This window comes from Hippopotamus amphibius, chromosome 5 (genome assembly GCF_030028045.1).
Source record: "Hippopotamus amphibius kiboko isolate mHipAmp2 chromosome 5, mHipAmp2.hap2, whole genome shotgun sequence".
Classification (NCBI taxonomy): domain Eukaryota; kingdom Metazoa; phylum Chordata; class Mammalia; order Artiodactyla; family Hippopotamidae; genus Hippopotamus; species Hippopotamus amphibius.
Window position 1 is genome coordinate 145,241,712 of NC_080190.1, and position 13,844 is coordinate 145,255,555.

Consider the following 13,844-nt stretch of genomic DNA (forward strand, 5'->3'; position numbering starts at 1 on the left):
CATTTAGATTAGTAACCAATGAATGAATGATCCTTATCAGCCCCTAATCACGTAAAATGATCTCTTGTATTTCTTATAATCATCCATGAAGAAGATAGCATTATCCTCTTTTCACAGGTAAGGAAACTGAGACTCTGAGTGCTAGAGCTGGGATGGGAACCCAGGTCTGGTTTCCTACCGGTTCTTATTCTTTTTCATTGTTTCTCTCTCCACCCACTCCCCTTCCTGCTACACTTCTTCTCTCCCTCTGGAATAGTTAGCTGGTCCTCAGTGAGCATGCTTGTTGTGGGTATCAGTGTGGTAGTTGTATCAATATTGCTTTCTAAACAATAGTTGGTGTTTTCTCATGGAGAGAGCATGCTTCAGTGTTTACCACTGTCACATGTAAGTTTGGGGAAACTAAACTTTTTTTTCTGCCATAACCTTAGGAATAAACCTTCCAACATATGCATTTTAGAAGCAATTAAATATTATTTAGATCAAGTGAGTGTTTGGTATTTTACTTTATTTGGTTTTAAGAGGAGGATTACTTTGCATAAATCTTTAAATTAATTAATTAAATTTATTTATTCATTGCGTTGGGTCTTTGTTGCTGCGTACAGGCTTTCTCTAGTTGCTATGAGCGGAGGCTACTCTTCATTGTGGTATGCAGGCTCCTCATTGCAGTGGCTTCTCTGTGGCCTCTCTTGTTGTGGCACATGGGCTCAATAGTTGTGGCTCACGGGCTCTAGAGCACAGGCTCAGTAGCTGTGGCGCACGGGCTTAGCTGCTCCATTGCATGTGGGATCTTCCCAGACCAGGGATCGAACCTGTGTCCCCTGCATTGGCAGGTGGATTCTTAACCACTGCGCCACCTAGGAAGTCCCACTTTGCATATATCTTGAAGACAAGTATCTTTATGGGAAGTGACTATAAGCCAAAGGCAGGAAAAGAATTTACTAAGTAGAAGATGACAAAAAAACAGTGACAAGTTGAGGCTCCTCATTGACATTTCATATGGCCATTGAGAGAAAAAGAAGTGTGTGGGCACAGAACACACAGCAGTCAGCCAGGAGAACTGTCATGGCCATATGACTTAATGTTCTGGTGGAGGAATCAGAACAGAAACAGAATAACTGGAGAAACCACAACAATAAGCTCTCCTCCCTGCCCCCACTGTGAACAAAATGGTATTTAACAAATGACAGCTGATGAAACAGGCCTAAAAACAATAGAAAATCATGTTTTGGCGCTTGTAGAATGAGTTGCTTAGCATGTCTAGCATTAGTTAGCTATGTTCAACCACATTTTCCGCTTACAAATTGTCCCTCCCCTCTCTCAATATAGTACATTAGCCTAAATCCATTAACTATTTTGGAAAGAAGCAGCTGTCTTGTGGGCCTGTTGTAACTTTTGAAGATGTTCTGCAGGATAAGGCTAGCCATACCAGTTGAAAGAATATTCAGCTTCGCCAAACATGTTCCTTTGTTTATGGTCAGCCATTCTGCTTTCCCCCTTATTTTGTCAATATGACTGATTTCCAGGGAATCTCCATTCTAAGAAAACCAAGCCTGCTGCTCTTCTTAAAGCATACAGGGAGAGAATTTCCCTCAACTTGACATTGCAGCTGACCTGGACATCTAGCTCAAGCCCTAGAATCTTGGTGATGCCAGTGGGTCTGCACAATATTATATTCACAGCACCAAGGGTCCCCAGGATAAACTAGCCTTAGAGTCTGAGCAGTAGAGGTGATCTGGGAGTTTTCTGCGTTCCCCTAAGTATGTCTTTTCACTCTGGCCTGAGGGAATATCAGAAGATTCCCTTCTTTCTTATTCTCAGTCACCATTGTAGCTGGTCTTTTGTATATATTCATCTTTACCTCCAGCCCTGATTCTATAGCCTTGCAGTGTCGTATTGCCAACCCCTGTTATGTCTCTTCACATTTGTAAATATATCATAGCCAAACCAGGTTCTTCACCTTCCCCCCTCAACTGGCTGGCCTCTTTCTGAATCTCTCCCATGTCTGTTTTTTGTTTGTTTGTTTTTAAAAAGAGTAATCTTTGGCTTCTTCAAATTCCTTTCCCTCTCTCTCTTCTCAATATCAACTGAATTGAAAAAAAAAAGACAAAAATTATTGCTTCACCCTCCACAGTCTATCTCATCTGAGGTTTTTGTTTGTTTTGTCTTCTCCGTTCAGAAGTTTGAAGCAGGATCCAGGATCCCATAAACCAGCCCTAAGTGCTTTGCTAATTTTTAAGATGTTGTAGAAACTTCTCAAAATTTACCAAAACCTCATTTCCCACTACTCCCTTAAGCACATCAATATATTAAAGACATTTCTCATTCACCTCACCAACACTGGGTTTATTTTTGACTTTCATATCTCTCTTCACTTAGAAGGTTTTTAAAAATACTTTCTGTTTGTACGAGTCCTACTCGTTAAAATTCAAATCTCTTCTTCATGAAGCTTTTTCTGGCCACTCTGGCCTGCAAACTTAAAGAATTTTTTACTTCTCTGAATTTCTGTTAGTCTCCCTATTCTGCCTGAATATTGTCTTGTTATTTTTCTTGAATACTTTTATAATAATTAGCCTCATATTTCTAGTTAAAGTATAAACTCATCAAGGATTAGAGACTAATTTTTGTGATGTCCATCCCTTATTTCTTGAAAAAGATAACATTGTCTACCATTTCTACTTAAATAGCCCTTTGAAATCTGTGGAGTCCTTTCATGTACATTATCATTAAACCAGAAAGCCTACCAGAATTTAATTAATTTGTATTTTCAATCAGAGAAAGTAGCTGCTGACCACACTCTGTAGAATTGCAAAGTCATCCTGAAAAAGGCTTGGTATCTATTTCAGTGAGCAAATATTTGCCAGATAGAGCACCATAGTGACAAAAAGTTGCAAGGAGAGCTTCTGTTTTATTCATCAAACCTTATGTCAGCATGAAGAACTTTTAATGGGAGTGGATTAGCTTGCATGAAGAGCCCAGAGAGTTGTCTGGGAGAAAAACAATTTATTTTCCTCAGCTCCTGCCCCCTGAGATTCAGAACTGGGGAGCCCTGCGTATTTGAGGGTGGTCCTGAAAATGCCACTGGTGAGAGAGAGCAGTAAGAGCCTTTAAGTAAAGTTAACACAAGTTCAAAGAAAGATGACGCTTATAAGGAGGAAAAGAGTGAGCATTGTTTTCTGTGTATGAGGCAGCAGACACTGGAATCAGCTTTAATTGAGCTCTTCTTGGGGAGGACCTGTCCTGGGGAACAAAAGACCCAAAAGATCTGAAAACCAAGGCCATAACACTTGGGGGTCAGGCCTACGCTGAGGCTCAGCATAATACTTCTGTAAAGAAACCCTGAAGACAGCGGTGAGCAGCATATAAGGATTTTATTCCCCATTACATCTCTGGGTAAAATGATTGGAAACCTCTTTGCCTAGGACCATACCTGATGCAGTATATTCTATGAAAGTGGCTAAGTGAGAGAAGTTCAGCTGCTTTCATCTTGGGAGCCCCCGATCTCTTTAATGACTGTTCCACTGAGAAGTGGATCTGCCCTTCCTCAAAGAATGGAAATGAAGGCAAAAGAAAATCTGTCTCAGCTTCTGTGCTTTGGCTATGACCAGCCAAGTCAAACCCAGCTTCTACTCAGTAGCTCTCCACCATAGTAAATACTTTTATTTTCTGGATACTACTAAGCACAAGAGCTTCCTTGGAGTTAATATTTGGAGAGGGTTAAGGCCTCGAAGAAATAAAAACCAAACCTCCTGCTACTCCTGACAAGTGAAATTTCAAGCACAGTTATATTTTGGAATTTGATTGAGGCATAGTCTTCATTCTACATGCATGCAGAACGTATAGAAGGTTCCAAATTATTTTAATCTTTACAGTAAACTTGTAAATTAGAAAGGCCAAATGTTACTTTCCCCATTTGAAATGTCAGCTCTTTGTAGCTGATAGTCAAGAAATGCTTATTGATTATATAATCTAAAATATCTAATCTCCTTGACCAGGAGTAGTGGGCAGAATAGTCCCTCCCCCCCGCCCCCCTCCCCCCCCCCCATTATCCACTTCCTACTCTTTGGAAACTGTGAATATGTTATTTTGCATTTCAAAGAGACTTTGCAGATGTGATTAAATATCTTGAGATGGGGAGATTATCCTGGATTATCTGACTGAGCACAATATAATCACAAAGATCCTTATAAGAGGAAGATCAGAGAGGAGATGTGATCACAGAAGCAGGTGGAGAAAGAGAGAAACAGAAAGGGGGAGACTGTGAGACAGAGAGAGAGAGGGAGAGAAATTTGAAAATGCTATGCTAGTAGCTTTGAAAATGGAGGAAGGGGCCATGAGCCAAAGAACACAGGTGGTATCTAGAAGCTGAGAAAGGGCAAGGAAACATTCTCTTCTAGAGCCTCCAGAAGGAAGGCAATCCTGCCAACACCTTCATTTTAGGACTTTAGACATCCAGAACTCTAAGATAATACATTTGTGTTGTCTTAAAACATTTGTAGTAATTTGTTAAGGCACAATTAGTGGCACGTCTTTAGCAAAAAAACTGATAATGTAATTTATTTTACTGCCTATGTGTTTCTTGATGGAAAGCAAAGTTTGTAAGATGATTAGTGGGAAGAGAATTATTTGATGTTCACTTAACCTGAGTGGGTCACTGTATTCCTAGTGTCCATGTATCACCAACTTCTGTCTTTGAAGATACATTCAACTAATGCAGCCTGACGGAATATACTTCTGTGTACACGTCTGCACGTTTCCTGCTTAGTCATGGAAACAGAACTATGGGTAGGGCCAGTGCATGTTCTGAAGGGTCAGTGAAAACTTATGCTTCCTTAAAGCCTTTTCAAGCTATTTTCAAGGTCCAGTAATAGCATGTCATTTCACAATTTTTAATCAAAAATGAGAATATGTTTTTATGACTGAATGGAGAACTTTGCTCAGAAATCTCTATATACTTTTCAGCTTCTTGGTGTTCAAGTTCAAAGTTTTCAGGGTTGTATGTTGAACATCATTAGGGAGAAATAACCTTCACTCTAAATTTTTTTTTGCTAACTCCGTTTCATTATTAATAAGATTCTAGGAAAACTCGTGTTCTGCATGCTGTTTTCCTCATTGTTTGTTTTGTGGTTTTTCAAGAGGTTCAAACTGAGTCAACCCAGATATAAATAATAAACTTTCAGTAACTTGGGGAAGTTTCCAAAGTCTCTACCATTTAAAAAATTTCTCAAGAAATAAGCAGTCCTGAATTTAGACATTGCTGTAATTCCATAACATATTATATTCATCTATACCAGGCAGGAAATTTGAAACATTATGTGTAGCCTCTTACTACTCATAATTGCTAACAATTATTAAGCACTTACTTTATGTCAGGCACTAAACTAAGTATTTTACATTTATTGGCATGTGTGATTCTCAAACAGCTCTGTGATATAGTGTTGTGGGTTGATTGTCCGTTTTTTCACACATCCCTTCTTTCAGTTTGTTTGGGCTGCTAACAGAATGCCACATACTGAGTAGGATATAAGCAACAGAAATTTATTTCTCATAATTCCAGAGACTGGAAGTCCAAGATCAAGGCACTGGCAAGCATGGTTACATTGTCTGCTGAGGGCTCTCTTCCTGATTCATAGCTGGTATCTTCTCACTGTGTCCTCATGTGGTGGAAGGGGCTAGGGATAGCTCTGGACCCTCATTTATAAGGCACTAATCCCATTCATGAAGGTTCCCAAAGGCCCTACCTTAATACCACCATCTTTGGGTATAAATCTGGGGGGGACACATTCCTGACCAGAGTATCCATGAATCCATACCCTTTAATGATTTCTTTCAACACTGACTCAGGGTTTGACCATGTGACTTGCACTGGCCCAACTGGGCTAAGGCAAACTTGATGCAAACAGACTTGAAGAAATGCTTGCCTATTACTCTTCCGTCTCTTGGACTTCTGCTATCACGAATGAACAGGCAGGACTACCTTCCTGGAGAGAAAAGAGCTATATTGGAGAAGGGCCAAGATATCCCAAGCAAAGCCATCCTAACCTGTCCAGCCCCAGCCAGGTGATTGTAGAAGCCTGAGTGAGCCTAGTTGAGGTCAGTCCATCCCAGCCCAAATTTTGAGCAATAATAAATGCTGATTGGTTTAAAGCTGTAAGTTTTGACATGGTTGGCTAGTTAACAAGAGCTAACTATTGATACATGTAGATACTAATATCATTCTCATTTTATGTATGGGTAAACTGAATTGTAGAAGGATTGAGTAACTTGCTCAAGACTGATTCTAAAGCCCGTAAAGCCCATATACAATCAAACCACATTTTGCAAAACTGTGAAGTGAATTTTTCAGCCTAAAAATGGATAGACAAGTTCTTTTATACACACACACACACACACACATACACATACACACACGGTGTTTCCATTCTTAAAGGACAGAAACAAGCATTATGAAATAGATGTGATATAATGGGGCAGTAGGCAATCATCGTTGATCTGTTAATTTCACATAAGCGACACTTGATATTCTTGAAGGGATGATTTTACTATTGTATGAGACTTCTTTTGGGCTACAGCATGTTTATGGACCCTGCCCCATAGTGCTACTAATGCCCCTCCCACCCACCCCAGTAACAGTGACCATTAAAAATGACCTCATGGTAATTTTGACTACTAATTTTGGTATATATCCATTATCCCAAATTTCCAAACCTCCCTAGATGCGAAAAAGGGCTGGGAAAAGTTGTTCTAGTTGAGAACCACTGTTGGGATTTACAAAATATTAGATTTAATACTAAACATATGTTTTTTTGGTGTAAATGTACTAACTTTAAGAAATAATTGTTAAGTCTAAATAAGTTATCATAAGGCAAACATCCTTGACATCATCACTCAGGTAAAGAAGAAATATTTTGTCAGTCATTGCAGACATCCCTCCTATGTTCCTTCTCTCAATTGCAACTCCTTCTATTCCCTCCAAAGTAACTTTCCTGGATTTTGTAGTAATCACTTCTTAAATTTATCCTTTTTTGTAGTTTCATCACCCAGATGTGTGTCCCTAGTCATTGTTTTGTTTTGACTGTGCTTTTTTCCCCCTAAATATGCCTTAGTCTCTTTTAATCTAAAGGTATCTTCTCCATCACTTTCTTTTTCTCATAATTTACTTGTTGAAGAACCTTGAATCTTTATTTCAGGCCTGAGGTAGTAAATATGTGAGATGAACACACTTTTGGGAAAAAAACTATGGCAATATCATTTATATAATCAATCTTTGTACAGTTTAATCAGTCTGTCACTACTGTGCATTGATTCAGAAACATATTGTCATTTTGGCACAGTTTTATCTTGAGATAATGACCCCACTGACTTTCTTCAATTAGTATCATGGCCAAGGAACACATTATGTTAAACAGTGAGGTTAATAATTATTTCTCAAACAATAGGCCTTGACTTCTTCTGGAGAAGCTATTAACAGAATCTTTATTCCACCCATACCTGCTCAAGAATGGTATCATCACTTTAGCCATTTTTGTAATACTTTTTCAATCAAGAATTATGTAGAAATACTTTTGCTTCAATCCTTTCTCTCTGTCCAGTTGCTGTTTCATGACCTTTTCCTCCCAAATTAGGAAAAAATCAAAGCCTAATCGTTACATGGGATCATGATGCTACAGATTAGGATGCTTTTTTCTTAATTCTGTAACCTCATTGTTAGGATGATTTTAGAATATCAGTTTACAGACTAATAGGGAAGGTAAGAAGCTACTTATCCTTTTGAGGTTGGCAGGTAAGTTGATTGCCTGGAAATCTGAGTGCTATTCAAAACCAACAACATTTGTTTTCTGATTATAACAGCAATGCATATTCATTATAGAAGACATTGGGAGAAATCACAAAGTACAAAGAAAAATAGTAAAAATTAAAGAATGATGTCTTATTGACAGAGTCTACTCTCCTAATTTTTTAAAATAATATTTATTTATTTGATTGTGCTGGGTCTTAGTTGAGGTCGTTGGGCTTCTTAGTTGCAGCGTGTATGTGGGATCTAGTTCCCTGACCAGGGATTGAACCCAGGCCCCCTGCATTGGGAGCACAGAGTCTTATCCACTGCACCACCAGGGAAGTCCCTACTCTCCTAATTTTTATTTTAAGGTCATTTGTTTAGTTGTCATTGTCAGGGATAACATGCTACTGCCACTGCCCAAATACTGTTCTGTTAGTCTTGTGTCAGTACTGGCTGCCACTCTGAACTGGTGTGTTTTTTCCTCTCTCCGGCCATGTGTTTCAACTGCCACTGTACTCAAGGTTGACGACTACGAGGGCTCATCCATTATGTGGTCTCATCCATTATGTGAACTCATCCACAATTTGGTTTGTTCATAATCCTGCATGGGACTTGTCTTCTGTCCCGCTCTGTATATCCCTTCCTAAGATTTTTGGACTACAGTGAGCATTTCTCCAAAGTAAGCAGTCTTATGTGACTAGTGGTTCCTTGGGCCCTCCAGTCTGGATGGTCAATTAGGATTAAAATAACACTAAACCCATTAATCTGAAGCCCAGGCCAATAGTCTTTCTTGCAAGCCTTCTCTCTTACCTCTAGTTGGGGAAGATCTGATCACTAAAGGATTTCATAAACTTCACTTCATCTTTATTTTCCATGGGAACTCTTAGCTTCCTAGGCCTTTGAAGGAGAATTCAGCTGCTCTTAGGGAATACTATTATGATATGATATGAGAATAATGAATAGTTTGTACTTGACACTGTGCCTGGCACAATGAAAACTCAAACTCAATGAATATTAGCAAATACAAAAATTAGTAGTAGAAATTTTAAGTTGGAAAACTCATGTATCATCCAAGTGAGTATGTTCGGTATACAGCTGAAATGAATAGATTTAAAAAAATACAAAAGTGTTTAACCAGCTGAGTGACACATTACCTACTCTTCTTCAATAGTTTGAATGCTCCTAGTAAGCCATTGCCAAGGATGGGGAAACTCTGTGACCTCATCATTTCAATTATAACTTGAGAGAAGGATAATTCACTGAAATATTAATTTTGTATAGATACATTTATTCCCTCCTGCCTTTTTAAGGAAAGAGCTTGACCTTTAGCACTTTCTTGTCCCATGGATTTTTTTCAAAATGTAAGGAAGAAGTTCTTCAAATTCAGGAGCCTTTTATAAACACCTACGCTCAATTTTAAAGAGTTTATGTCAGGTGTCACTGAAAGAGATGGGAGGAAAAAGAGGTTCCTTTGAGATCTAGAAGAAAGGAGATAGTTTGTTTAGGCTGGAGAGAAATCTGAAGCCTATGATCAGAGGTGTGTGATCAGAGATGAAGCTTGCCCATTTTATAACCATGTCCTTGAGATATGGCAAAATCTCCAAAACTGAAGCACCAGATGAGAACGGTCCTGGTACGGGGCCTCCCAACTTTGCTCATGATTCTCATAACCTCACATGTGCCATAGAAGCAGCAGAGCGATCAGACTTACAAGAAGCTTTGGAAATGAAATAGGGAGATTCTGAGTAATGATTAAAGGACTCCCATCACCCCACCCCCAATAATTTGGTACGATGTAAGACTCTGGGCCTCTAGCAAGCCTGGAGGAGGGAAGTACCATAACAGCAGAATGGATCTCTTGCCAGCTAAACACGAGAGGCTTGAACAAGGATTTAAATAAAAATAATGACAATGATTAAATGATATTCCTCACACATCTGAGTTTGTGGACTCAGATTTACACTTGCTTCTTCTTGGTTAATATGGCAATTGTAAAATTATTTTAAAAGAAATTGTGAAAACAGGAAACCACCACTTTATATACATTTTCCATGAATTTTCAGGGAAAAGGCTAATAAAAAAACTTCATTCTTAAACTCAAGAACTATTTATTAAGTTGAAATGACTCTATTAGGATGTTTCTAAATCATCCAAGTGTATCCATACTAAATATTCAGTTTAGGATGAGGGACATAGTACATTGTAAGAGGCAATGTAGTGCTGTGGGTTAGGAAAATAGGTTCAGGAATCACCTGCTTAGTTTTAGATATACCATGTGATAATTATATGACCTTGGACAAGTTAGCTAAATGTTCTGCTCTGAGTTTTGCATTTTAAGAGGTTATAATAATAACATCTCATGGTTGTTATGAGGATTAAATGAATGAAGTCTTTGGGTTTTTAAATACAAGAATTCAACATTAATGACAATTTATTGGCTTGTATCAATTTGCATGGGTGCATATTTCACAAATGAGTTTCAAATAAACATGAACATGCCTTTTAGGGTATAGTCTCTTTGGAGACTTAGAATTAAGAAACTCAAAAAGCCTAGAGTTTATTGTTACCCTTGTTACACTGCTATCTGTTTTAAGGCATGGTTAACTGAACTGTGAAATATTCAGTGAATTAACAGTGACAGTTTTAACATTGGGATAGACACTTTCAAGGTTTTAAACATTAACTTGATTGTCTTTGGACTTCAATGTTGTTTTTATTCATTTTTGTCCTTCATAACTTAGGTTATAAAAAATATTCACTATCTGAGATTAAAAAATACAGGGTACCCACCCATATTCTAGATGTGGTCTATTGTAACATTACATTGGAGAATAATGTAGGGATGGGTTCTTCTTGGTTATTTCATCATATTAAACATCTGTACTTTTTTTTTTTTGCAACTTACATTTATTACATGACAGTTTGTATATTTTATTTTAACTTATATTACAGCTGGCGCTCTTGCTTACAGGCATACAGAATATCTTTTCCCCCAAACAAGCTCTGTTTCTTGTAACTCACCATCTTCTTTTTGATTTCCTAATTCCACTGGCAATTTGGAGCAGCCTACTTACTCATGTTGTGTCTGCAGCCCTGGAATCTTAGCCCTTGAGTCATGTAATTTCGGAAATCTTTGCTTTCTGCCTTATATATTAACAGCAATCAGGCAGCCCCTTAAGACCTTTCTGGAAATGTTCCAAAATACCTCGGTTTTTATTTTGTATTTAGTTTGAGGGAATTCCAGTTAAGTTAGCCTTGGGTTCCTAATTTTGACTGGCCATCAACTGAAGACAGCCTCAGAGAACTCTTGTTTGGCAAATCAGCAGCCTTGGCGAGAATCTGTGGATTTCCTAAATGTCACACAACCAATTTGTGATACTAAGCTTCTAAAATCATAATTTAACTTTTTATTCCAAGGAAAATTTTTTCTGCAACCAATATTTAGTACTAGTAATTCCTTTCTTTCCTGTTTAGTTTATCAGTGAAAGTCTGGATTACAAAGTAGAAAAAATATAAAGGATTAAAGAGTCATTAAATAAAAATACATTTTAAGGAAACAGTAGTAGTATTTGAGGAATGGAGTTTGTAGATTATTTGTTCATACATTTTTTTCAATAAATTCTTTTTTTTAATAAATTTATTTATTTATTTATTGGCTGCATTAGGTCTTCATTGCTGCACATGGGCTTTCTCTAGTTGAGGTGAACAGAGGCTACTCTTCATTGTGGTGCTCAGCCATTGCGGTGGCTCTAGAGAAGTGGGCTTCAGTAGTTGCGGCACATGGGCTCTATAGTTGTGGCTCACAGCCTTTAGAGTGCAGGCTCAGTAGTTGTGGCGCACAGGCTTTGTTGCTCCACGGCACGTGGGATCTTCCTGGAGCAGGGATTGAACCCATGTCCCCTTGCATTGGCAGGTGGATTCTTAACCACTGCATCACCTAGGAAGTCCCTCAATAAATTCTTATTAACCTACCTTATGAAAGGTACATTACTAAGTCACTGGGAAAGCAAGAGCTACTAAGACCCATTTGCTGTCCACAAGGAGCTCACAATCTAGGTTGCAGAGCAGAAAAATAAATGTGTAATTTCAATACAGTGTGTTAAATGCTATATCAGGGGTAACTGTGTATGATGAGAGCACAAAGAGAAGACATCCTGGAGGAGGTTATATCTAAGCTAGATAATAAGAAGGAAAATAATTTATCCAGGAGGAGAGGAAGGCATTTTGAGCATTCTAGGCAGAGGAAACAACTGTACAAAGCCTTGGATTGTTCTAACTCGTGATGGACTTGTCTTAGAAGATCTCTCTCACATATTATGCTAGTTATGGTAGATTATAAAAATGGCCACAAATTCTTCCCCTTTTTGTATCCAAGTCTTTTTAATGTGACGTTACAGATCCTCCCATAAAGAGTTGGAGTATATTTCTCTACATTTTGAAACTGAGTAGGCCATATGACTTGCTTTGGCCAAAGGGACATAAGCAAGTGTGATATTAGTAGAGACCTGACGAGTGCTTGTATGTTGGAGCATTACTTCTTGCTGAGCTAGAGTCCTGAGCCATCATGTTTTATGAACCCGCGCTATCCTGCTGGGGAGAAGAGAACCAAGGCATCCTGACTGACAGGCTGACAACTGCCAGAAATGTGAGGAAAGCCATCTGTGGGAAGCAAAATAAACCCCCTCCCCACAAAGATATCCACATCTTAATCCCCAGAACCTATGAATCTGTTACCTTACAAGGCAAAAGAGACTTTGAAGATGTGATTAAATGAAGGATTTTGAAGTGAGGAGATTATCCTGAATTATCTGGGTGGGCTTATTATAATCACAAGGGTCCTTATAGGAAAGAAACAGGAAGATCAGAGCTAGAGAGGTGACTTGAGAATGGAACAAAGGTGGAAAAGTCAGAGAGACTGAAGATGCTTTTCTGCTGGCCATGCAAAAAGGGACGCCGGCCACCTCTAGAATCTAGAAGAGGCAAGGAAACAGATTCTCCTCTAAAATCTCCAGAAGGAACACAGTCCTGCTGATACCTTGATTTTAATCCAGTCAAAACTTCTTACCTTCAGAACTACAAGATAGTAAATTTGTGCTGTTTTATTTTTTTAAGCTCTTTATTGAAATATTATTGCTTTACACTGTTGTGCCAGTTTTTGCTGTACAGCAAAGTGAATCAGCTGTGTTTATACATATATCCCCATATCCCCTCCCTCCCATGACTTCCTCCCACTCTCCCTATCCTGGCCCTCTAAGTCATCATCCATCCTCGAGTTGATCTCCTTGTGTTATGCAGCAGCTTCCCACTAGCTATCTATTTTACAATTGGTAGTGTGTATATGTGTCAATGCTACTCTCTCACTTCGTCCCAGCTTCCCCTTCACCCCACTCCCCCACCCTGTGTCCTCAAGTCCGTTCTCTATAGCCGCATCTTGTGCCACTACTAAGTTTGTGGCAATATTTAGAGCACCAAAGGAAACTAAAACACTGTGCAGGATTATCTAACTGCCAGCCAACCTGCCAGCTGACCACAGCTGCATGGCAGAGCCCAGCAGAGATCAGTCAAGCTGGCACTGACCAGAAGAACCACCAAGACAACCCACAGGGTCATGAATGATAATAAAGAGTTATTGTTTTAAGTTACTAAGTTTTGGAGTGATTTCATACACAGGAGCAGCTAACTGACACACTGATCCATATATTCAAAATGAAAAAATAAAGCAAAATGTATTTATATTAAGTTACTTCAAAAGTTATTTCTCACTGTACACCTGAAACTAACAAAACATTGTAAATCAACTGGACTCCAATAAAATTTTTTTAAAGAGTTATTTTTTCTCATCCTCTTATGGACTTTTATGTGGGTTCTTTACATTGTCTGAAATTCTAAATGAGAATTTCATCCACTCTTTAATCCAATACAAAATGATTATCCACTGCTTATATAGTACTAGGCTAGACCATATGGTAGAAATTTGAAACTTGTTTCTGCTCTCAAGGAGCATACAGTTCTTTCCCTAGAAGTCTGATCTTGAGCAGGTTGCTCAAGTCTGTAAATTTTAGTATCT